The sequence below is a fragment of the Oryzias melastigma genome, linkage group LG9 (genome assembly GCF_002922805.2).
Source record: "Oryzias melastigma strain HK-1 linkage group LG9, ASM292280v2, whole genome shotgun sequence".
Classification (NCBI taxonomy): domain Eukaryota; kingdom Metazoa; phylum Chordata; class Actinopteri; order Beloniformes; family Adrianichthyidae; genus Oryzias; species Oryzias melastigma.
Window position 1 is genome coordinate 14,403,007 of NC_050520.1, and position 27,500 is coordinate 14,430,506.

At 36.8% G+C, this 27,500-nt stretch overlaps 1 protein-coding gene across 1 annotated transcript in view; it reads right to left on the reverse strand.

Moving 5' to 3' along the window:
- Positions 1-27,500, reverse strand: part of LOC112148145 (glutamate receptor, ionotropic, delta 2) — a gene marked incomplete at both ends in the record, with an annotated part of 463,040 nt that overhangs the window by 386,956 nt on the left and 48,584 nt on the right.

Genomic DNA, 27,500 nt, shown 5'->3' on the forward strand with positions numbered 1-27,500 from the left:
TTTGTTATTTTAGGTAATTTTTTTTAACGACTTCAAGCTTTTAAAAAAAAAAAAAAATCCTTATGAAAATTATATAAAAAGAAAGCTATACATTTCTTTAAGTGTTTATTGGTATGTATATCGGTTTCTTTCTATTTCATTTCAATTATTTTATTTTATTGCTATTTAAGTTCTATATCATAGGTTTATATACGATTTATTTTATTATATTTCCTTGTTTGTATATAATGCTTTCTTATACTGCTTAGACTTTGTTCAATTTGTTATATTAGTAAGAAGCTATGCTGCCTATGTTTTGGATTTAAATGTTCCAAATGGAAAATAATAATTTGTCAATTTTTAAAAAAATAATAAAAACCATAAGCCAGAACAGGAAGTCATTGACTGGAACCAGATGTTCACGTCCATATTCCCTCCTTTCAGTCAGCAAATCCTCTTATCTTATTGTCGACCCCAACAGTTACCTTTATTTTTCCTTTTTTAAGCTTTGAACTATGAATACTGGACATGTCTCTGTCAGATCCCACAATGCCCTTTGACACACTGCAACTACTTAAATGATCAATGTGAATGAGCTAATTCACAGAGAAAACAGCTTTGCGCCGGTAAGCAACATTTCAAAGCAGCTTTTCCCCAATAACTGACATGTTACTAATATAAGCTGTTGCATAACAACACAAAGCCACTTTTCTCCATAACAGAATACGCCGATTCGAATTGATTGGGTTAAGGGTTGAAAAATTACAGTAGTCAAAGGAAAAAGGTTGACAGTTAAAATGATTACAGTTTGTTTTTTTCTTTGAAATGGTTTTAATAAAGCGTGCTTCAACTCTGACAACCTGAGATTTCAGATTCCAGCTAACGATGTCTCGGCACCATCTTGTCTGCAGCCAGGTGAGGGCTGAATGTCTAGAGAGGTGAGAACAATATAGTTTCTTAATCCAATAAAAAAAAAAAAAATATCAAAGTTTGAGGGGAGTTTTGAGTCACCAGTTAGTAAAAAGAACACACATTTAAAAAATAACCACATGTGATCATTTATTTCATCCTACAAAAATCAACAGAATTACATCACAGTTAATTTTAGCAAGCACTCCCTAAAACAGGATGTGGCCAAATTGTTATGAGCACCCATCTGGTTTTAAAAAATGTAAAATTAGTGTTCTTAACTCATTTGTCATTTAAACGTGCTGCTGCAAATTATGGCCTACACAAACAAAGTTGTTACTGCATTAATCTGAACTCAACCACATTCCAAATGTCTCATTCTACACCCTGGATGCGGTCCGCACTTGCATCTGCTACATTTTCTCATGCAGCACCGCATTAAACTTGCATGAGATATTCCTCTTATAAGCCAATGTCACAAGCTAGACAGCTGATTTCTTTAGAGACACTACTCAGATAAGGGCAAGGACTGCACGTGGTCAGCTGCCATGTTTCCTCCTGCTGATACATCAAAGCTGGCAGGACCAAAAGCACAGAAACATTCTTAGCAGAAATCTAAACCCCATGGTAAAAACGTGTCTTAAAATGTATTAAAAACTGCATTTTAAATAGAAAGACATAAACTAAAACCTACTGGCAAATCTGGCATTTTGTTTTTAAAAAAAAAAAAAAATCACTTTTGCATATTTAGCATCAGTTTGGAGATTTTTATGTTTTCTAATTTTAAATAGCAATTACTCTACATTAAGGTCGTGGAAAATTTCACAAAAACTATACATTTACAGGTCTTTAGGTAAAGATGTTAGATGTTAGTGAGTATTTATTTATTTAGGTTGTTGTGAATCAGCGGCACACAAAAAAAATTACTGTTTGACAAAAAACTTACTGTTAAAATACATCACAAATGCAACAGGTTGCTCAACCCACAACTCAGAGGCAAATTTCTAGAAGAGTACCTAACTGCAGGTAATATGGTGGATGTAATGGCAAATACACCTGATGGAGCCGACGAATGTTCAACAGAAGTTGTATTTCATCTAGTGGCCGGGAGTCCCAGATCTTAAAAATGGCAGTGGTATTTTTATGTTGTTATTTTGTGTTGATTATATTATTGTTATGTTTTGTTTTTTATTTTATCTCTTTGGAACCAACAGACGTTCTAAGGCGTCCTACTGTGCAGCTGTGAGATCAGCATTATAGAACTCAGTCTAAAATAAATGTAAACTTATCATGTGATAAACATTTTACAGAAATAAAGAGAATATGGCAATTATTTGTTGTTTTTTGGACAAAAGCAATCTTTTTTTTTAATAAATAAGGCGCAAGAGGACTATGGATCTGACAACTGCGATACAGAGCAGAATCGATCTGTCTGCTATTAGAAATTAAATGAGGAAATTCTTTATTATTTTATTTTGGGATGGGCATCGTAGAATTTTCTAGAATAACGAGTGCTGTCTAAAAATTGAGGAAACTTTGCAGTTCTCCACAAAAGTCCCGCCCACCACCATTATGGAAACAAGCAGTTCGGAGTGGACAGACACGCCTCCACCTGTGAGCAGATATCCGAGCACAACACCTGAAATCCAGTTGAATCAAACTTTTCCCAAAACCATCTCGTGTTATTTTTCACAAACACTATAAGGAAGACATATGCAAATAGAATTATTAGTAAAATAAAAGTTAAAAAGTGAAAAAATGTAACTACTATCTTAAATAAAATACAACTTCCATTGGACATCCATCAGCTCTATCCCATTGCATCCCCCATTTTACCTGCAGCCTGGTACCTCTCTAAACGTCTTATAAATGTGTGTTGCTCTGCAAAAATTATGAACTCGAAAACAGAAATGTGTGAATTTCGGCTAAAAAAATGGCATAATCATAATTAAGAGACCACTGGGAATGCTTTTAGAAAAGATCAAACTATGATCAAAGTGGGCTTTTAATGTGAAAAGTTTTATTTTCATCCTCCAAACCATCAGAAAAAAACAAGTTATTTGGATTTTGAGACATTTTCATTGATTCTTTTGTTTTATACATATTTGAAGAACATTAAATGATCTAAAAAAATCGAATATTTTAATGAATAAAAACATATTTTTATGACTAGAACTATATTCGTCAAGTCAATCCTGTCATTTTTGCTATTATGATGTGAGTCGAGTCACCATCGCGCATGCACTCGTGTTTTCAAACCATGTGGTTTCTCATTACACAGAGACATCTCTAAGCTCAGCAGGGGTTCAAACTGTAATGCTTTGTCAGGAAAACAGCATGAGCACCCAAACACAAGGTCCATTATCTGGAGGATAAGAAGTTAGATCAACTGTTTTCCTCTCAAACAACAGCAGAATAATGAAAGGCTGTTCAATAACAGGTCAAAAAACACAATCACGGTCTGCAGAATGTTGGACGCTGTTTAATGCAAACCAGTCAAGTGTTTCTAGGTAACATTGGATCAAGGAATCGTTTTTTTCTTCATCAGATTGGTATGTTTATGTGTGCACCTACTTTATAAGAATGAGTTGTAAAATGGAATGACTTTTTTTTGTCACCCTGGATGTATTATGACTTAATACATTTGGTTCACTTAAAGCGAACCAGAGTTTGTTTCCCCCGATAACATGGAACAAATGTTCAGTCTGAATACACTTAAGTGGATCTTGGTCCAGGACCAGAAACTGCTCTCAAACCCATCTTTTGAGGTGGTCTTGGTTCAATTCAAATAGCACTGAGCTTCGGTTCACTCAGAGTTTCCTCCTTGTGTATGAATATGCTCCATGTTCTATGCGGAACTACTAAAGTGGCCACCATTACCAGGATTTACAGGATGTAAACAGAGAGTCACAGGCAAACGTGGAGCAGTGATGAGACAGCAATTAATTCAAATATATAGTACGAATAAGTGAATTATCCCCACAAGGATTCCATAGGATTGGACATCTAAAAATCTTTCTCTCAATGCTTTGCCCCAATCTCATAATTCCTGGCCAATGACTGAAGAGATCTTTAGTCTCAGGGTTTTTATATTTTATTTGTTTGTTTTTACAGGCTTCATTTCAAAAAAGAAATCAGATGCTGGTCTGAATACACACCAAACACAAGGTTCAAGACTAGATTGAGACCAAATTAAGCGGAGTGGGTCCAGACCAAAGAACTTTTACAGTCTAAGTACACCCTCAGATTTAAAGTAACTACAGGTTCCAATTATTATTTTTTTTTTGTAATTAGCATTTTACTCAACACAGTCTTTGATCTACGTCTTTCTTTGATTTACCAAAGTGATTTATAAACTTCACATAACCCTTTGAAATATACACATATACTTTGCTTTTACCTTTAACCTAGTTTTTTGCGCCTCTCACCATTGATTTCACTTGTCTTGAGTAATGCAGTCCGATGCAACAGACCATTCACAGTAAGTGCAACTCTCTTCGTTTTCCATCGCCTCTTTTAAACACAAAGTTAAGACAGAAGTCTGTTGAGATGAAAGCAAGAAGAATGCCGGAGTCATATTAAGACTTCTTCTTTCATTTGCATCAGGAAGCAGAGCAGAGGTGAAAAAGCCAAATCCATTGTGACATAAGAAGGCAGATGCATACGCTCTCCATCCACTTCATTGTCTTCTTTCCCAGACTCCCACATCCTTGCACTTTTATTCACCTCCTCCTCTAGCTATCCGTTTCTTCCCTTTACACATTTGCCTCCTCCAACAGTCTATGTGGCTTCTGTCTCTTCTGAATATGTTTCGCTTTATCTGTGTTTTATAACATAATTTTAGGGCATATCGTTTAACATTTTAAACATTCAACAAGCTATATAAAAAGGATAAAATTATGCTTTATTTTGATCTTTGGTCACACATTCAAAATAAATTCTAAACAAAATGTTTTTCAGATTTTTTTAAGGTCTTTCTTTTTGCTTAAAGAGCCACTCCAATGAAAAATTGTGTTTATGGTGTTCTTGAGTCATTTTTCTCATGGCGGAGGACATATATGAAGAAGATTAAGCCTAAGATTGCCTTTTTAATAATGTTTCTTTATTAAAATTGTTGTGAATTGAGAGGAGAAGAAAAAAACGATGTTTGATGCATCCACTTGCAGACAAATAGATCCGTGTACGTCTTTGTTTTCCTCGTTTGAGGTGGCATCTGGCTCAAAACTGTACAGCTTGATCATTCCAACAGTGTTAACCATTTTTGCTGCACCGGTAATGTTAGATTGGGGTGTGGTTGCACCCATTGATTTTATGTAGAGAATTGTACTGAGTGACCCCCCCTATTCCACATAGGAAGTACCTGCTACCTCCAAGAAGTTAATATCCCATAAACTTCTATTGAAAAATAAAAAGCTATTGCTCAGTCATTACAACAGTTCTTGCTCTGGTAACTTTAACATCTTCTTGTTTCTTTATTGCAAGTTATTTAAGTTATCTATGGACCAATCAGATGCCTCAGTGAAAGCATGTGAAGCCTGCTGGCCACCACCTTGAATGTTTGACAGATTTACCGGCGCCACTTTCAGTGAAAGGGGTGCGACCAACCTCGTTCATGATTGTCCACAGTAGTTCCCATAGAAACACTGACTCTGACCAATCATTATTGTCTGGCGACATCCATATCACGGATAAATGGCGACTGGATTGGCTTCATTTCCCTGGAGTTGGAAGTAAGTCATTTTCAATGGGTAATGTTACATCGGCTCTGTCCAGTTTTATATACAGTCAATGGTTGCTCCTTATCAACTGCAAATTTCTAATGATCTCCAGGCACTCTGCAAAAAACTGTGTGATAGAAAAGAAAAACATTCTTTTTACTTTTGCTAAAAACGGTTCAGTCATAATCAAAAGACCACTGAGAATACTTTAAAAGTGGATCAAAAGATGATTGGAGTGGGTCTTAAAGTCTCCCTGTTGGTCACAGGAAACTTTATTCAAATACACCTTCAGACATTCTAATGGCTGACTGCTTTTCAGAAGTTTACTTTCTGTCAATAATTTTGTTGTTTCTGAAAAAGTGCTTTGTCGTGTGCCATGGGGTTTGTAGTTTCCATCATGAGTTGTGAAGCCACCACTTTGGAATAAACCTGTAATGTCTAGAGAATTATAACAACAAAATGCTCAGAACTAACCAGAGAATGCAAATGTTCCTCTGCTGGACCAGGCATTGAAGTTGAATGCATACTGCACCTTCTTTCAATAGCATAATGACCTTCTGCAAACTTTAGCTTCCATTTTCCTGCTTCCTCTCTCACACTGCTTCAAAAAGACTTGAGAACTGAGACGCCGACAAGTGAGCATTGGACTCCCAAAGCACAATATTCCCTTGGAAAAAGAGTACAGTGACACACAAAGACGTTAAATCTTGCGTTAGAATCCAGGAAGCTTTATCCCTGCTTCATTGGACCCTGTCAAATTGAATCTATGATTTACTCCTTTGCTCATCGACTTAAGCCGCATGCATCCCTTCATATCCACCTGACGTTCTACGTTTCATGTTTCATAGATCAAACCAGTTTCTGCTAAACCTCTGTACTTGCCCACAGGGGGTACTGTCACAGTCCCTGCCTCTGGGCGCTCCAGCCAGGCTTGCTCTCCCCATTCCTTTATGCTCTGTCTAATAACAGAAGGGATTCAGGTGCGGTGCAGCTTGGGCCTACCTGCTGCTCACCCCCCATTCACCCTCAGCTTTAAAAAGACAGGCACAGACTTTCACACTGCCAATAGACTCGTCTACTTTCTCAAACACAGGGTTGTTTTTTTTAAATTTTTTTGATAAGTTAGGTTACTAAATCATACTTTCTATTTTATAGAAATACAAGTAAAGCCCCCTCTGAGTCTTCTGATTTTACTAGGCCATTGCCAAAAACTGTCACTGTGGATTTCTGAATTTCAGATTAGGCTTCATTCTGCAGGAGCTAAGCCAAGCAGTTTTTAAAAATAAATCTGTTAAACAGCTTCTTTTATTCAATTCTGAGCTCATGCTTAACAATGAGCAAGAATTAGGAAAAAAAAAAGAAGGAAACCAGGAGGCGAGTCAAGTAGACTGAGAAGCCAGAACAACTGAAACTGGGAGAGGAAAAGTCTCTTACAGCTGTTATGTTAGAGTGATAGCAGCACGGTCCTGTTGCCTGGGGAGGAGGAAAGAAAGAAGTGAGCAAGTAGGCTATATCCATCTAGTAAGGTGCCTATTCTGTAAGTCAGCTTGCAGGCGGACACTTGAAATCTCTGTCGCTACAGCCCCCAGGGCTATTTTTAGTTTTATACAAACCCACACACACACATGCATTTACACAGGCACATTTTGTTACAGGCCAATTACATTCAGGTTCAGGGCAGCTAATAATAAAAAAGAGGAGATAAAGAAAAGGATGTCCTGATAATGGGAATTACACAAAAATGAAAGGGTAAAATGTCAAGACAGACTATTCAGGAGGGAACACCCAAAACACATGAAATCCTTTAGGGATTTGACAGCAGCTCAAACATTAAAACCAATGCTACGTTCACACCGGGCTTGGAAATATGTGTTCAAGTGACGGGTCCCAACAAAAGTCCATGTAAACACGAATATGTGTGTTCCACACGCATTCACACGTCACTACACAAGTCCGGTTGTAGGCTCTATGAACAACGCACAAAGGGCTGGGTTGTTAAAATGTATTCATCGATTTTAATGAATCTAAGCTTAATAAACCAATAATCCATCGATAAAAATAAAAATCAATTTAGCACGTACAAGCTAAAATCCACTAGTTTGATCCTAACCTTTAATGGAATTCCCCATAGGATGGCTAATGCTAACACTCGGTCGACATAAACATACATTGCTGACTAAACAAACAGCTTTATAAATTTACAGGCATGAATTTTCCAATTTTTTTAAAGAAACATTTGTTCAAAGTAACCAATTGTGGTCTAAAACACAATTTTTTGGTCATTCTTTTTTCTTCTTCTGAAATAAAATCTAACACTACAGCGCAATCACCACCTATTGGCCAAACTGAAATGCCTGTGTCTAAATGTGAAAACTCAAAATTGAATTGAATCCAATTGTATTGAGCGGATTGAAAGAATCTTTAAAAAAAAAAAAAAACGTGAATCGAATCGATCCAGGCTCTGGTGAATCATATCGAATTTGGAAATTATTATCAATACCCAGCCCTAAACGCACGAAAATGTAACACACATTGACTATTAAACCAGTTAAACCAGTTGAGCTTTGACCAATCAGGGACTCAGATTTGGTAGTGACCTATGGGTAGACTCCTTTTCAATATACACAACTGTTTTTCAATTGCAAACAATTTTAGTTTTCACTCCCGGATGGAATAATACAACACCAAGTTTTAAATATACCGGAATAGAGCAGTGCAAGAAAAAGCCTGGAGCAAGGTTTGCAAGATTTGTACCGCCTCAACATTTCACGCCAGCCATCTTCCAACTGCGAGTACACGCTTGTACTAGGTAGCAACAGACTTGCATGAACACTATGCTAAAAGCCCGTTTAAAAATCTGCGTTCAGAATGTTCTTGAATGTGCAACACATGCCGGGTGTATACGTAGCCTCACTAAAACGGGAACTTGTTCTTGAAATGACTTTGTTTCTTAACACTGAAAATTACCTTAGAAAGGAAGTACTTAGGAGGCTAAGACCAGCTAATAAAGCACCATAAACCATTTGTTCTTTTACCCTTTTAAACTCGACTGTATTCTATATCAGACAAAACTGCAATTAGCACTTTTACATGAGTAACATATAGAATACTAAATTCTTTGTTCGTGTTTACATGCAAATGTGTAGTCTGGTTACTATTAATTACATGAACCCCCCTGCAACATTCTGATGTTTGTGCCTTTCCCAACTCTTAGTTACATCTCTCCCCCTCGAAACACTTAGTTTCACTCTGGCATCTCTCACAGTCACAGTCTGCACTGGCTCAGCTGGAGTCTACAGCAGCCGCTGTAAAGCAGCAGCGAGTCCAAAGTGCCATAAAAGCTGTGGTAGGAAATATTAAGGTAATTAAGATCAGTGCTTATATATAATTCAAGAAAATGAGGAAATTCAATCAATTAGATCAATTATATCTCAGAAATATGAAGTTCTTGGCTGTTAAGGTCAAAACAAAGACTTTGTATGTTTTATAACAATCAATTCTTAGATTGCCTTTAAGACTAGGATAGTCCCATGGACCAGATTCAATGGGTGGAGAATGCTGGTTTGTGTTCAAATCCAATACCGAAGACTGAAACACAACTTATCACCTGAAAAGTTCCAGAAGTTAGGGCAGATGCTCATTAAGGGAAGTAAACACCAATCAGGAAATGCTGATTCTTTGACCACTGTATGACACTTTACACCAGTACAATCTCACTGCACGACATTTAACAACCAGATATTGTTTAAAAAGTGTATTTAAACTGATAAATTGTGTTTTTTCTTCAATTCTTGAATGCAAAGTACTTTCATCGCTCAGACCCTGCAGTTCATCCCCAGTCTTTGATCGAGGAAAAGTCTGTCTGCATTCACACTCAGCCGAAATACAACGGTGTCCATTTGTAAGTGAACAGAGTCACTGGCAGTCTTATTTGATCTCCATCACAGTTCTGTGGAGTTCTGGTACAAACCAAGCCTGCTGGTGTAAATGTGTCCTTACAGAACATGTCAACACTTGTCAAATGAAAGCATGTATGAAAAACACTACATAATCTATTGCTTGAGGAAAAATCTGAGCCACAATTGTGGCACAGATTATTCTTAGAAAAATTGATTACCAATAATAGAAAATACCATTTGGATTGAGGCACGATAGGTTTATATTACTATAACGTGAATAGATTTGCCTTTAACTATTGTTTACTTGTTTGTTTGTACACATATTTGATTATTTTGCAAGAAATACAAGGAATCTGAAAAACTTCACCTGCACCGTTTAGGAACCCAGGCCTTTATATCTGAGTCACACTGGTGGAATTTTTGGATAAAGATGTCATGGATACATTTTCAGGTCAGTAAATTGGATTGTTCAAAATGAACCACAAATCGACTATGAATTGGATCAGTAACGATAAATTAGGAGATGAATCAAATCTTTAAAACGAGTTGTTACACCCCTAATGGCATGTCTTGAAGGTATATGTTGATCAATCTTTCTATAATGATATTGTTTTTGTAAAACACTATAAAGATAGATTTGGGACTGGTCTGAAGAGTAGTCAAACTTAAGTAAGAAATTCCAGTGTGTCATGCATTCTCCACAATCTAAACAGTCATTTTACAGTAAGCAAAGATTGTTTCACAACTTTTCACACTGATCCATTCATCTTCAGAACCCACTGAATCCCTTTTGGGGTCACAGGGTTGCTGGAGCCTATCCCAGCTACTGTTGGGCAAAGTTGAACCGGTTACCAGTCTGTTGTAGGGCCACACATTCTCACACATATATGCTTAAGTGCATGCCGAAGGAAAATGTAGAGACACCATTTACCTATGACGCATGTTTTTGAAGCCAAAGTTCATGGATAAAGACCTAACCGGGATTGGAACTAGGACCTTCCTGCTGTGAGGCAAGAGCGCAGACCTGAACTTCCTCCTTAAAACCAGTAAAGCTCCAAACACTCATTTAAAATTAAAATACATGCAACAGCAGGATGTTTCAGGTTGCACTGAAGACATGTTTGTCACTCAGCCAGTGATCACACTAATCCCAGGAAAAGATAGAGACTGCGACACTGCATCCAGACACACCGCCGCAGTGAAACTATCTCAAGACATAAAATTTTATTGAAGTTTTTCTAAAATTAAGCTTATATGACATACACACCTCTACATCAGATAAAAAGAAATTACCAAAGAATAGAATTAAGTTTTTATCCACTTTTAGATTAAATATGCTTCAACTAATCAAAATCAAGAAGGAAAGCTGTGCAACTGCTTAGTCAGTCTTAATAAGGCTGGTAATGTCTCCCTGCAGTTTTTTTATTTAAAAAGTTAAATCTATCAACCAAATCGGAGTTCAAAGAAGTTCCGCGTTCCTCTTCTTTCTTATTTAAAAGAAAGCCGTTTGAAAAATCTGTCAAAACTTTATTTCAGTATCTTTGGAGTGTGTGGAAGTGTGTGTGTCCGCTCAGGAGACCCCAGGCAAAACATACCAGATGATGTTTCAAAAACCCTAAAAACCATTTAAAAGTAAAGGCAGCTCATTTTCTCCCTTACTGCACCGCAGAGGGAGAGAGATGGATAAGAAGACTGAGAAAGAGAGTGACCCAGTTAGAGAAAATTTAAATAGGGATTCCATTTAGAGGACCACATTAATTGGAGCAGATGCCTTCTCAATTATTAAGAGGCCTCCAAGGGTGTTAGCACGTACTAAATTTATCCCGCACGGCTTTGACTGGGCTTGTCCAATCTCATAGAGCATCTGCAGACACAAGAAAGAAACATGCAGAAAGTTTCCAACACCAGTCTGTTCACTTCAAAGACAAAGAACTTCCCACACAGAGCCAGATGACATCGGTTAGTCTATGTATTCAAAGAGTTTACACTGACATGAATGGGTCGAAAGATGAAAAAAGGTATTTGGCCATGTGGCTTTTGTCAGGTTCCTAGGTTTAAAGAAATAAAACATGTAGGTCCAGTATAAAGTAAGCTGTGGGGATTTACGCTACCTTCAGAACGTGGGAAAACTCAGCCGCAACTTTACAACCAGGCAAACTGTCCTAAAGGTGTTTGCCACAGAGGACATCCACTACGAAAGAGTAATTGGTTCATCTCGAAAAGCTCCTTCTCAAGATATTTGAGCCACAGAGGCGATAGTTTCAATAACCTGAGGTCACAGTTATAAAATCCTTTCTACACAAAAAAAATTGCTGTGCACACTAGTCTCCCCACCCCCCTTATGGCGAACCAAGGGGCGCAACAGGTGTCAACATAGTGAGGGCTGCCTTTCATGTAATCTGGAGCAATCGCTACAGTGTCAAAGGTCACTGGTAAAAACAAAAAGAATTTATTAGTGCGTAAAAGTGCAGAATTATATTAAATGCTTTAAGTTTCCCTTTAAGTTTTCCAGCATTACCTCCTAGACTTTGTTATAATATGGAGCCCTGAACAAGACATCAAAAAAGAAAAGAAAAGAAAGTGTTATTTCAAATTATAGTGGCTATGAGTTAGTCTTTCATGCCCACATATTAGTATTTTATGGTGAAAAATTAGTAATTTGTGCACACATAAGTAAGCTAAAGTCACAAATTAGTTTAGCAGAAACTGCCAATTTGTGTTCATACATTTGTATTTCGTGACCACAAATAAGCCTCTTTTGTGCACATATTAGTAATTCAGGGCCACAAATTAGTATTCTGTGCTCATTAGCATTTTATTAGTAATCTGTGGACACAAATGAGCATTTTGTGCTAATTGTGCACACAGAATGCAAGTAAAATGCTAATTTGGGTGCACAAAATGCTAAATTCTAGCCACAAATTAATAATTTGGGTGAACAAGCTTTTTCTTTTTTGGAATGCCATTTTCAGGTCCCTAACTATATTATATTTTATTTTTTAGAGATGTGCTTTGTTGTACTTTGTTTTTGTCTCCTTAGAAATAAAATTCCACATGAACATATAAACTTTGTGACTCCAGTCTGCTAACAACTACATTTTAAATCAAAAAAGTACACACCAGTAACTGCAATTTTTCTTATTTTTGTTCTTTTTTTAAGAAGTCGTGCACTCTTGTAGTATTCTTAAATGACCTTAGGTGTTTCAATTGGTTCAGATTTCAAAAACATTCTGTGGATGTAGCTAGGTCATCTGCCAAAAATAGCAATGAGTCAGACCATCACTTTTGCCAAGCATCAAAGACGGTCATTAGAGTTGCAGCTGAGCAGCTTCATTTTAAATGAAAGTAACTGCACAGAAAGAGAAACATATATCATAAAATGTTCCAAAGGGTCAAGATAAGCAAGAGTTATGTATGACTAATGGAGTTGAAATGCTGTCATTAGCTTTTCTTACCAATACTTGGCCAAAAAAAAAAAAATTAACTCAAGATAATATTATGTGTATATATATCTATCATTTCATTATATGGTGGTGTGGAAATTTAGGTTTCAAGAATCAAGAATTTAATTGTCTTTGTTTTAAATAACAGGGGCAACAGAAACACGTTCTTAGTTGTTACCTAATAAGTAACTAGTAATAACACTTTTTAAAATCTTTTTATCTTATATTTTAAATATATATTTTTTAAAGATGGTCATCACACCAGTTTCCAAAGGCCCCGCCTCACCCCGTGACTTCACTGATCGCAGACTGCAGTAGACAGTCTATGCATTTATTTTCTTTTTAAATTCATGTCTGGTATTTTTGTTTGGTGGCACATGATCCACTCACTCCAGCTTCAGGCCACTCGTGATGTTGCTCTAAATTCTTGAACAGATATTTGCTCAATTTCCTCGAGGTTACAGCTTTCTCTGTTCTGATGCATCTCTTCTCACCACACGTTTTCCTTCCACTCAGTTTTCTGTTAGTAGGCTTGGATGTAGCGCTCTGTGAACAGGCAGCCTGTTTAGCATTGACCTTCTCTGGCTTGCCCTTTTTGTAAAGGGTTTCAATGACTGTCTTCTGGACATCTGTCAAGTCAGCAGTCTCACCCGTGATTGTGTAGTCTACTGAACCAAGTCTGAGACACCATTAAAAAGCTAAGAAACCCTTTGTAGAGTAAATTAGCTACCCAGGATGTAAAATCACAAGTTACAAAAGTTAAACTTCTTAGAATATAAAAGTTTTTGGAAGATACCCAACTGGAATTTTAACTACTTGTGATGGTCTTGAAGCAGTGTGTTTTTGTGCTCTTTTTTATTTTGTTTTTTCTCTGCAGGAGCTGCCCCTCACAAATTTCTGCTTATTGCCTCCAGCTGATGTGCATAAGCTGATTGATTGAGGCCAGCTGACAGTGCAGAGCTAATCAGCTGGAGCAGTTTAAAGTCTGAGGACCTGTGGCAAAGAGGAGAGGAGCCCTCGGCTTATATCCGCTTTGCTTTTAGCAGTGTGTAGTTGGACGATTTCCTCTGCTCTTTTATTTTTTGTGGCTATATTTGAGTTGCTGATCATATTGCAAATACTTTCTGGAATTAAAGTTATAATATTTTGATCTTCAAAATGCTTCTTTGTTTGTTTTTTGAGGTTTTCTTTCACTTTCTTTTTTTCTTACAGCCCACTCCAACATACTTGTAAGCCATATTGTATCAGCTGTATGTCCAACATTTCTATTTAAAACACAAGATTCACTTTTTAAATTGACAGATCAAACATTTTTTACTTTTTAAATAATTTTTTATTTTCCTTTTTTAATGTATGCAACCTATTTTTTCTTTAGAAATTAGGCTAGTCCTCATATTTGAGACTGGAAGTATGATCTGCATGTTATTGTACATTTTCAACCAATTTACTTTAAGTTACAGATTACATAGGCAAATTTCACTCAGTTTAAAGTTGAGGCCAGTTTACTTTTCAGGTGGGTGGAATAAAGATTGTTTATGACAGAAGAGCTCAGGAACTCTTGGATGACAAAGAAAATACAATGGAAATTTGATTGACTCTTGAGATGTGTTTGGAATTAGTGGGATCAGATCAATGGGCCCGGTCATGTCACATGCATTTCCTTACTCTGATTCTTTGCATTTTTTAGTCTACATTGTAAAAAGTGAAACATCAGCTCTGTAATTTGTTACATTTAAAAAATATTATTTTTTATAAAAATAAAGTTTTGTAAACCATCGTCAGATGATTAAAACTAATAATTTTAAATGTAAAATGGCAGAACTTTTCTTAATTGATCCAATGTTTCACTTTTTTCCATGTATGTTTATTATTTAGTCATTTTGCAAAGCAGAGTACAAAATGAATGCTTACATTGAGATAACAGAAAAGTTTCACGTATAATAATGTTTGCAACACACATCTTCACCTTGTTTAGCAGTCTCCTCAACAGCTAACCTTATTGGGATGAACCAAACCAAAACACCCCCTGTAGATGTTGATCATACAATTTATAAAGGTAGGCAGAAGGTCTGAATGTGTGAAAAAAAAAAAAAATTAAGGTTTCTCAAAAAAAAATAAATCTCATTACTCCGCTTAAACTTTTTGTTCAACTTCAACCGTTTGATCTCCTCCTATTTTTTTGGCGTTGAGCATACTTCAGTGTCCTTCTACCATCTGGGAAAGTCGGCAGAGTGGGGTAAATAGGACAGGGTCAGGGAAAATCTGGGTCATTCAGTGCTTCTGGTTCAGAACCCACAGTTCCCGCGCTTCATTCACCGCTGTCTTTTCGCCCTTGACCCGTTGCCTTCTGTCCGATGCTCCCTCTCCTCTTCGCCTCTCTGTAACTCCCTTTCTACCCATTTTGGAATGATTGATGATCATAATGTGTGGCTGTTGGGCAGTTTATTAAATTCATGGGGCAGGCTTGGCTGGACAGCTGGCGGTAGCCTGTACCGCCTTTTTCTCTCGCCTCACATGCTTTAAGCTGTCCCTATTTTTCCTCACATAGAATCCTTTTTGTGAGTGCTAAATCATTTTTGTAACAAAATCACATTTATCAATAATTTTATTTGAATAGCATGGAATCGACAGATGAGTATTTTGCTTCAAGAATTTTTTTTTTTCTTTTTAAACATGTTCTTGTTGCATTTTTCTCATGATTAAGGACATAAAGAAAATTAAGTTCAACATTTAATTTCTTGGCATTTCTTTGTTCAAATCGTTGTGCATCAAGAGCAGATGAAAAAATGCAATTTGAAAAAGCTTGTAGATGTGTTGTAGAAGCTACAACGGAAAGCCACAAGCTCCATGTTCCGCTCAATTCTGATACATTCACTTTAAAACTACTAGATCCGTGTCCGTCTTTGTTTTCATCTAAGCTGAAATCTGCCTTAAAACTGCATGGCTGGATATCTTCAATATTGCTCGCAAATTTTGTTGCACCCTCAGTGTTAACTTAGGTGCTGTAAGCTGGCGGAATAAACAAAGATGATGGGAAATGGGGGTAGGCTTACTCCACCCCAGCCATAACCCAATTTCTAATGAACTATTGCCACTCTGCAGACAATGTCCTAGAAAACGACACAGATTTTTACATTTTGGATATAGTTTTGGCTAAAAACGGCATAACCATAATTAAAGGACAACTGTTAAAGCTTTGAAAATACATCAGAAAAGACAATCAAAGTGTGACTTAAATATGTTGTACAGAAAACCAAAGAAATACAATCTTTTAGTCAATAATAAGCTATTATATTTCTTTTGATTGAGACTTAGACCTACTTAACACTTGTGCTATCCTAGGTATATTGACGTTGAGAGTGGGGTCATCTGGACCCTACAACACAGTGCATTGAACTTATTTTTTTCATTGCTTTTTGATTTTCACTGGGGTCCATGGCAGACATGAAATCTTGTCCACCTTGATCCACCTTTGTCATGGGACAGAAAACATGTCAATTTAGGCCTTGGGTCATCTGGACCCCATAAGATAGCACACGTTCATATGTAGATTAGCAGTCATTTCTATGAACACAGAGTATAGAAAAATATATATTTTTTTGCTATTGTTCCAGAATACTTTACCTTTTAAAATGATTTATAAAATGACTTAGAACAAAAATAGTGTTTATATTTTAGTCCATAACAACCTTTCATTGTACACATATATATATATATTTAAAAAAAATCAGGTCTACAATGGATTTCGTATTTTTGTTTGACTATATCCTCAAGCATGTGTGTCTGGGCGTTTCTGTGTGTGTCCTCCTTTCCCATTTAGGTGAATAGCACCGCCATAAACTTGCTTTATGTTGTCATCAGTTACTTCGGAACAGGAGGTACACTTCATGTGAAGTGCTAGTTGCATTCAGGGCGTGTGAGTTATAGCCAGGTGGAAGATTACATATCTTGACATGGACGGCATGAATCTGAGCATTCATCCCGGCATTAAAAATGAATGTCATTCATGCTTGTACGGCAGTTAAAGCTCTGGAGCCATGCATCTAATCTGGAAACACGGCATTTACCGTTTAGAACCACGTAAAGTGAAGTGAAAACTCTACCTTGAGTAAAACGGATCACCTCTTCCAGCCATTATGCTTTAGTTGGAAAACTACAAATCCCTTTCAGGCTATAGGTGTCACATGAAATGACACCAAAAAAATAAGACTGATAAAAATACAATAATAAATAAATCTCAGCCTAATCCTTGCAGTACAGTCCACTGTCTGAGCAATAGAAGGTTCGGCACTGGTGGTTATAATCATGTTCATGGCAGCTAAGGCAGGAATAATGGTTATGGTGATGGAGGTTTCATGGGCAATGACCAACTGAAGAGAATATATTGGAAGCTCAGTTTAAAGTTGCACTCCAGCAGCAGCCACTGATTGCTTCCTCTTCCTGCCACATCCAGATAGCGGAGCCAGTGATCCTTTGACTTTGAACTTTCAAACTCCGCTTCCAACCAGATCTCGAGACTTTTCAGCGTTTACAGTTTATATTCATATTTGCAACATGGAATAAACAAACTCACTAAAGGTTAGCTGCATTTTTTTTTTTATGTGGTTTGGCCAAACTTTGAATTTTTCTGCTGTATGAGAGCTGTTATATTTAACTGGCTTTCATCTAATAATATTTTGATCAAAAAAACAACAGGTTTTTTGGTGTGTGAAAGTATCAAAATGATTATGATGTCAAACCACATCAGATTATTAGACAAAACACTAAAACAGAGATGGGAAACAAAAGAGCATCCCTGATATTTATTCTCTTCTCCAGATAGATGATAGAAATAAAATGCTAGCTGCAAAGAAAGAGAATAATGAGGATACAGTGATTCATACGACTGTGTGTTTCTATTAGGTAGGAGTTCTCTAACCTGCCTTTTGTGTTTTTGGTTTTTTATTTTGTTAAAGATCAACTCTGATTAAAAAGTGTGTTTTTGTGGCATTTTGCTGATGACGGAGGACATTTATATAGAAATTTAAGTTTAAAGTTGCATTTCTGATTTTCTTTCCCTCTCAGTTCATTGTGAATCAGAAACAGGTGAAAACATGCTGTTGGAAAAACAAGTGTACTGTTCCAATGGATTCCAATGCATCCACCTATAGACAACTATTTTCATGTTTGTCTTTGTTTTTTCTCGTCCATCTGTCTCAAAACTGTACGACTGGATAGCTCCAATATCACCATCGACAAAAGATGACAAAGTGTGCCACACTCTCCACCCTTTGATGTTTTCTGGTGCAAATGTATATACGAGATTAAAAAACTGCTGACAGTGTCCTCTGAGGTCCCCTTAATAGGACTGTCATCAAACTGCAGCGAACATGGTCTCTGATTGAAAACGGATCACTACTAAGATTGTTTTAAAAGACAAGGGGAAAAAAATGAGGTAAATCTTGCTTAAAATTAAATATATATATATATTCCAGTAGAGGGGGAAAAAAAGAAAATTGGTGGCTCAAAACTTTTCAAAACAAGCTGAAATATCTTACCTCACTGGACCCACAATTATCTGGAAAATGTGTAAATGTTCACTTTTAATGCCAATTTTTACAACAAACAAAAAATAATTAAAATAGAGGATTGTTATAAAAAATACAATCAAATTAAGTAAATTCTACTACAATTATATTGGCATAATCAATTTCCTCAATGGGCAAAATATTTTGTAATATATTAATATATTTTTAATGCATTTTTTGCGATAAAAAACAGTAAATATTTTTGACTGTATTATTTACTTCAAATTCTTGAACTACAGTAAATATCAGGAATTAATTCAGATCATACCAAATGTTTTAATGATGGTATGAATTGAGCTTCTTTAGTCTCATCCAGTGGGTGGAACACAAAAATTTGACATAAGTCCACTTTGCTTAAATAAAAAAAAAATACATAAGAGAACACAATCTCATTCAACACAATTATGAACAACCAAATGTATTCATTCACCACTTAAACAATTTCCAGAAGCAGGTCATTTATTAATAACTCAATTTTTTGTTAGATAATCTCGTCACCTTTTCAAGCTCTCTATATTCAGTTACTTTTACTCATTTTCAAACTTCAAATCAACTCATGTTTTCTTGTGGCCCACTGATCTGTTCAACCAGAGCTGCTGGGGTTAAGTGCTTTACTTACTTAAGGGCACTATTGCAGCCGAGAGGAAAATAATTCATTCAATTTCCCTCGCTAAGACTCTCCCCATGGAGATCCAAGGCTTTGATAAAAAAAAAAAAAAAAAAAATCTTTAGAATCCAAGCGTCCTTGAAGTAAAATTGATTTAAAAACAGTATTTGGAAGAAAAAAAAAACTGACACAGTGTGAATGCGGTTTAAAGCTTCTATTGATGGAACAAACATTATTAATGCCTTTTCTGAAAATATAAATCACGATCTGTAATGACAGAAAAAATTGCACTAAGGAGGTTTTGAGAAAATATGCCAATTTTATAACCTAAATAGTAAACTTCCCATCAATGTGGGTTGAAATTGACTGCTGTAGCCTTAATGCTTCTAATCTATTTCTCAGAAACCATGATGAGCAGACCCGGTGAGTCTGCGTTATGTCCTTTAAAGTGTTCTGGGAATTAGAAAAAGGATGGGTGTTATGTACCTAATAATTCACTGAAAATACAACATACTTATTTGGAATTTGATTGAACCAACACACTTCTGGAAAAATAGAGTACTGTTGGATTCTGAATCAAAAGGACGGATATGATTCCTTTATTCATGAAAGAAGAAAATAAATATATACTGTATATATTAATCTTTAAAAGTGTATGACAACTTATTTTATAAACTAAAATTAAAAAGTACTAGATTGTGGTGCTACTACTGAGGAAAAAAAGCTATTTTTTTCTTTTGCCCATTTTCTCATGATAATGACATTTATTATCTAGTTATCATTAGAAAACACTTTTTTTTTTTTTTGGAGCTTAGTGAACGCACCAGGCAGAGACATTTGTTGGCCCCGAGTTCTGTCATTTAACCCGTTTTCAGGGGGTTAGGCTTTTAGGATTCAGTTATTGCGTGAATAAAAGAAATCAAGGGAAGGGGGCTGGTGCATGAGAGGGAATTGAGGCTTATGAGGAGCATAGCTCCACTAGTAAATCAAAAAATGACTTAAAAAAGCATTTATTTTGTTGTCAGTGAGAGTTGTTGGAGTATGCTGTACGGTGGTTTTTGGTTATGGCCGAAAATAAAAATAAAGAAACTAAAAACATTGCTTCTTGGCGTATCAGTGCGGGAAAGGAAAAGATAGATGCTACAAGTATATTCCAGTTTAGGGGTGTCCATATTCAGGCCTCGAGGATTTCTAACCAACCTGGTATTGAAGCTCCTTATCAGCTAAACCAAACTGATCCAGCTAATCAACAGCGCATAAGGCAGGATATTTGGAAAATTAGCAGGAGGCAGGCCAGTCGAGGCATGGATTTGGAACCCGCTGTTCTACTGTATCTTATCACGACAAAACAAAATTTGTTAGCTCATGAAAATGTGATAATAGATGTCACCATCACGAGAAAACATTACGAAAAATGTGGGTTGGCCATTTTTTGTACTTTTTTTTTTTTTAATAAAATTAAATGTAAACTTTATTTGTTCTGGTTGAAACACAGAATGAAAAAAAAATACAGTTTAAAAACAGAAACATATTTTAAAAAAGAAAAAAAAAGCCAGTGCATTCATATAAAACTAGTCCCCCTCTTTCCCCCCAATTCCTCCCTCCACCCACACAGTTCCCCAATCCTTTTGAAAAAACTGATGAAAGACTTAAGAGCTGCAGTTTTAAAAAAACAGACTGGCTTGGTACTGCTATGCAGAGATGGTATTATGGGGATCCATTTATTCCAACCTCCTAGCCCCTGCCTGCCCAACACAAGGCACCGGTATTCACAGCTATTCATTAAAATTTTGAGGAAAAAAAAGATCTCATCTTTATTATTAAAGCCAATAAAAAAATCTAATATGACCACTTAAAAAAAGCCACGTACGTCTTATATTACACTAATTGTGCTTTAATTTTTGTAGATTAACTTCTTAGGTGAGTTTGTTATAAACTGAAGGTAAAATTCTACACATACAAAATGCATGCTCAGCAGAGGAGATCCGACACTTGAGCCAGTATGAGCATATGGAAAAGAGTGATAAGGTAAGGAGTTTGTAGGGATTGTGTTTAATATGCAAACTCACCTGATTGATCGGTCAGATAGAAGGTCAATGGTTATCAACCTCTTGCTTGTTCACTGCATCTAACGCTGTGGCAGTGCAGAAAGATAAAAAAAATATTTTGCTGAGACGAATCCCATTAAAAAAATTAATGGTTGCACTAGCTCGTATTTCAGAATTTTTTGAAAGAAAGAGAAGAAATATTTTCTAAAAGTTATTGGTAAAAATAGTATTATTTATTTTTTTTCCATTTTTACTTCGTTATTGTTTCCTTGTTTTTCATCATGTTGCATATAAAGAAGTTCAATTAAAAAAAAAGTTTCTGCATCACTAGATGTGTTTCCATGCTCAAAACTATTAAAATTCTAGAAATATTGAAAGAACACAAACTCGCAATTACATTGTTTCTATTAAATCATAATTAAACCCAAACCAACTCACACAATAAGTCATTCTAAAACATGGCGAAGGATGTGAACAACACTTTGATTTACTGTAATTCCCCCTTATTTGCGGTGGTTAGTGACCAGAGGCATCCGCGAATATCCCAAATTTGCGAACACGAATAAGCAGGGCAACACCATACAGCAGACACATTCAAATTGCTGTCGCTGCACAAGAAATCATCCAGGAGGAGCTGTCTGCGTCCTATTTAGACCATGGAACGGTGAAGTACATGAGAGCGGTTATGAATGAAGCGATTTTGGGAAATCGCGGTTTGTGATTTTACAGAGGAGGTGTGGATCCAACAATTCTGCATGACACATTTAACTTTTCAAGAGGTTTTGGGACCTCTTGTGGCGCGCATGTGGCCACCAGTCATTGGTCACATGACTCATTTAATTTGAATTGTAGTTTTGTAAAATATGTCAATTCCAATATGCCTCAAAAACCACCTCTTCCATGGCATTTCTTTTTTCGATAAATGCAAGTTTTTGGGAAAATGTTTGCGTTATTATCACCAATCGCATTTTCAGCCGATTATTGTAAAATTGAGGCCATCTAAACGGCTGTTCAAAGCTTAAATTTTATTTTTCTGAACTTCAAACAGCTGTTTAGATGGCCTCAAATGGAGGAAAAAAAATATTGTTTCATATTTTTGTGATTTGCGGCTACAAAAAGAAGAAACCAATTTTAACATCTTTAATTCTTTGCAAATATTTGTATTGATTTTAGGAAAGGTTAGCAGCACATAAAAGATTGGAGAAAAATTCCTCTCAAACAGCTACCAACCTTCCTTTCCTTTGTATTTCACTCAGGAATCAGATAAAACATTTAAAAGCCATAATTTCTTTGAAGTGCAATTGTGTTTTATAGATGGCTTTGTATAATCCCACAGCTGACTTGCTTGCTGTACTGTAAAAGAAGGCATGTTTCCTCTGGAGTGCCTCCCTCCTGACAGAGAGCTTAACCACAAGATCTCAGACCTCCTTTCACCTCACAACCTCAAACACACAAACAAGCACACGCAATAAATAAAACATACCGGCTTTCAGAGGGCTTTACCTGTATAACACGTCTCCTGCGCAGTCCACTTTGACCATCTTTTTGATTTTTAGTTTTTACATGGTATCACTTGGTCATCCTGATCATATGAAAGATTCACAAACCATTTATACGCACCAAATCACACCACATGCATTATGCAGTGCAGCTTGTGGTGTAACTCAAATTCTTCTACTTCATGCTCTTTGCACTCATCCCTTTTCGTTCCCCTTTTTTTCTTTTCTCAGACCTCAGGACTTCTTTTGACCCGCACCCCCTTTTAGAATGTAAATTGGAGACTAACTGAAAACCTGCTCTGAAATCCGTCCAAAATGTTCTCCTCCTTCATACATTTACTATGGCACCTCATGAGACTCTTCCCCCTCTGGTCCCTCTCCATTTCTTCTTCCGATTCTCTCTACAGCTGAAGGTAAAATATTTAACTCAACCTGCAACTACACAGTTGAGTCATCTATCGCGGTATTAGACACTCGATATGGTATTCATCTTGCTTTTTTACATCTGTTTTTCCCAATCCAAACTTTTTTCAGGACAAAGAACGCCTAAAATGTCTTGCATATCTCTAGAGCAGTTTGTCTTTATTTACAGAGAGTCTGAATCAACCATTAAGACTTGTACTTCCAGTTTTAGAGAGGTTTCAACACAAACATAACACTGATGCAATACGTTCACATTTGCCTCAAGAACGTATTTTCAAGTGACCGCTTTCAATGAAAAGTCTATGAAAACATGAGTAAATGTGGATTTTGGGCTTCTTCATTCACAATTTTCACATAATTCTCATGCAAGTCTGTTTTTGGGCTCTATTACCAAAACACGTGTTCATTGGCTTTTAGTTAAAAGGTAAACAACTTGAACCAATCAGGGACTATGATTTTCGCAGTGCCAACCGTTTGAAAATGCATAATGAAAGAGACATTTATGATTGTGTTTTGTGCCCAGCTGGAGTATGACATGAAGGCCGAATCAGAATTCCTTTCCTCCCCCTATGGCTTCTCCCTACCACTCCAATTGTAGGGGCAGTTTGAGGTGTTGAGGTGTCCAAAGTTGTTTTAGAAGGGGTATCTATTGGGACTTGTGACTGTGTATCTCTCCGTTGTTCCACGTTGTGCTGTGTTGTGGCGGAGAAATGCATTCTTTTTACGTGGATGTGCTCTGAGGCATAGAAGTTTACATTTAAACATAAGTGAGAACTTTTTGCTTTTGCATGAATTTTTAAAGTTATACAATCGATGTTATGTATTTTTGAGCACTGGCACCTATGTGCCAAAGTAATATCGACTGATAGTAACGGCTAAATTGGAAGACACCATCTTTTCATGCTCTCCGTTGGAGGGCTAAGTGTAGGGGTAGGAAGAAGCTGTAAGGGTAGGGAAGGAATTCTTTCATAAATCAGAATAGAACTGAAAAAAATAAATTGAGCAAGATTCATGAGATTTGCACCCCTTTGACATTTTGTATAAAGCCTCTTCCGCACTGGTGTTAAGTAATGATAGTCCAGTGTGACACCATAATGCTAAAACACATTCAAGATTGCACAATCAATGTGTTCGGCTGAATCCCAATTTTTCCTCTACTTTTTTAATTGAAGGGGCATTTGAAGCGGGGATGGTGTCCGTAATAGTTTTTTTTTAAGGGTAGAGCGAAGGGACTTCAAATTCTGTATCCCTCCGCCGATAGCCACCTCACACTGTGCTTTTCCTCATGTGGGCATTATCTGAAGCACAGACGTTTGCATTTAAATATAAGTAATGACTTTTTGTTTTAGCATGACTTTTGAAAGTTATAAAACTGATGTTGTAATGGATTTTCCATGCACTGGCAGTTATCTGCTAACGTAGATAACTGGCGAATATTGATGACATCATCGGATGTTGCCGTCTCAATTCAAATACACTATATTTCCATGTCTCTCCGTTTGGTGGGGTTAAATGTCGGGAAAGGGAGTAGCCGTAGGGATAGGGGAAGAATTCAGATTTGGCATTCAAGTAGCTTTTACATAGGCAAGTCGGCCAGAAACATTTAATTCTACTTCGGGGATGTCACCTGATGAAGAATATTTTTAGAAACCACTGTATGATCACTTTTGTTACTGCATTACCAAAATTATAAATGGGGAAAAAAAACAATGATTATTAGAGTCTTTAAGGAGCTGTAGAGGAAAACAGTAGTGATAAATTTGGCTACAGTGAAGTATATTATTAAGCCAAACTGATTCAAGAAAAGCACGTACTTAATCACAGGAGTTTAAAACCTTTTATTTACATTAATGATAGTTTTGGATAACAAAGGGAATGCAGGGAAATGATTTTACCATTACCGTACTGATGGATGACAGAGATGGTGGTACTCCCAAATGCAGGAGCCTCCATTTGTTCCCCGCTATAAATGAGAGCATTCCAATAATAAAACAGCAGTCAATACGCTGGTCTTTACTGACCAGAAAGGAGGATAGACTTTTTTTGTGATGCATTAGATTTTTTGTCCATCCATCTGGTGCTGGATTATGGGGCACTTCTTAAAATGCACATGAGTGAAATCATTTCCATACATACAAATCAGCAGAAGCACACTGGTGCACATGCACCTTCTCACTTTGTCCTTGGTTGAAATACATTGCATAAATCTTTCCCCGGAAGCCCAAGCAACACTAAATTCGCACCAAGACACACCAACACACGGATGCATTCACACACACATGCATGCATTTCTTCACAGCTGTAGCAATCAGATTGGGTCACGAGAGTCCCAGATAAATGAAAACTGCTAATCAGGCCAATAAAAATAGAGCTCATCAACTTTAGGTTGAAATGAGGCCGAGACTGAGGTTATCCTTAGATGTCCGCTGGGCACACACACACACAAAATGCATTGGCTGTGGAGAGGCTCTGACTGCATTTGTGTGATCTGCGTAATTCCATGACCTGACACATATTGACATTCTTCAGATGGGGAACTTGCACACCAAAGCACCTGTAGGTCAACAATTTTCCCCCCAAAAATGTGTCAAGTGTGAATATTACCAATACAATAACCTTTAGCTGTTATTTCTCTCCAATAAAACTCAAACACAAAGGAAAACTTCCATCCATCTTCTTCCGCTCATTTGGGACCGAGTCGTGGGGGCAGCAGCCTAAGCAAAGATGCCCAGACTTCCCTCTCCCCGGCCACTTCCTCCAGCTCCTCTGGGGGGGACCCAGAGACGTTTAAGATTAATATACTTCGTATATATCTTATATACTGTTTGTATCTTATTTACTGTTCATTAGTTGTTCCGTATCTTTCATATTGTGCACAGATTTGGGGAAATACAGGAAAAACTATCATAGAATCTTTGGCTAAAAAACAAACAAAAAAAAGATATTACAACAGTTAGGATAGGAGGATATTGTGAATCAAGAAATTATTAAATTTGTTTGACTAAAAGTTTAAAATTAAAGGAAATTGTTTTTGTTAAGGTATTAGAAGTTGTTTATAGAGTAAAACATAATTTTGTTTCAAAAAATATACAGAAACTATTTACTTTAAGGGTTAGTCAGTATAATTTAAGTCAGTATAGCTATTCTGAAAAGATTAAAGTTAGAGCCAATGCCAAGGTGAGATGCGTTTCAGTCCTTCGGAGTAAAATTATGGAATAAATTGAGTGATGAATTAAAATAAAGTACTTCGCTTTTGCAGTCATTGGTGATGAAAAAAAAAAGTTGCATTCCAACACTGCGTACAATGTGTAACTACAAGAAAGGTGTAGTCTCTGCAGCGTGTCCTTGGTCTTCTCCGGGGCCTCTGCCCAGTGAGACATACCCGGAACACCTCTCCAGGGAGAAGTCCTGGAGGCATCCGGACCAGAGACAACTCAAGTGGCTCCTCTGGATGAGGAGGAGCAGCGGCTCTACTCCAAGCTCTCTCGAGGTCACAGATATTCCAAGGGAGCGCCCAGCCATCCAAACAGAGGAAGCTCATTTCAGCCTCTTGTATTTGGGACCTCGTTCTTTTGGTCATGACCACAGGTGAGTACTGGAGCAAAGATCGACCTGTAAATTGAGAACTGCTTTCTGGCTCAGCTCTCTCTTCACCATAATGGACCGGGTAACAGCGGACACCGATCCAATCCATCTGCCGATCTCACACTCAGATCTTCCCTCACTCGTGAACAAGACCCCAAGTAAAACAATGTCTAAAAATATATATTTTTAATAATTTCCCACAAAATAAGCTTTTACAGATACTGATTCTTCATTGCAATCTTTGAATTTTGATTTAACAAGAAAAAACATTTACCTTACAGCATTCTTGTAAGACTTTATAACAAACAATAACAATTTGGACCAAAAAAAGGTTTCCTAACGTGGTGTAAACATGTCATTTAACACTAAGAAGGAATCATAAATTGCATCGTTCATGCCTGTGCTTCGATCTGTATATGTGCTCAGTATTGAAAATACTCGAATAGTCTGTACATTGTGAGCGTCAAATATATTCTCTCATTCCTTTGAATGTAATTTTCTGCTTGATAGAGAAGATAAATGAACAGTCTTTATTTAATTTAGCAGTCAAGTGCATATCCTACAGGGGCATTGTTATGGGCCACAGGTGTGTTTCTAAAGTAGCAGAGCTCCTAGAGGTACATATTATGTCATACTTGTCTACTCTTCCGCTCTGAAAGGAGAAAAAAAGACATTCCTCATGTTACAGCACCTTTTCATTTATGAGTTATTGATCCTGGACTGGTGAATCTGTTGAATAACCTGAAACAGGTGCAATGCATGCTTTAAGGGTAGAACTTGGTGCATTTTTACTGGCCCACAGTGTATAAACCTACCTCCATTC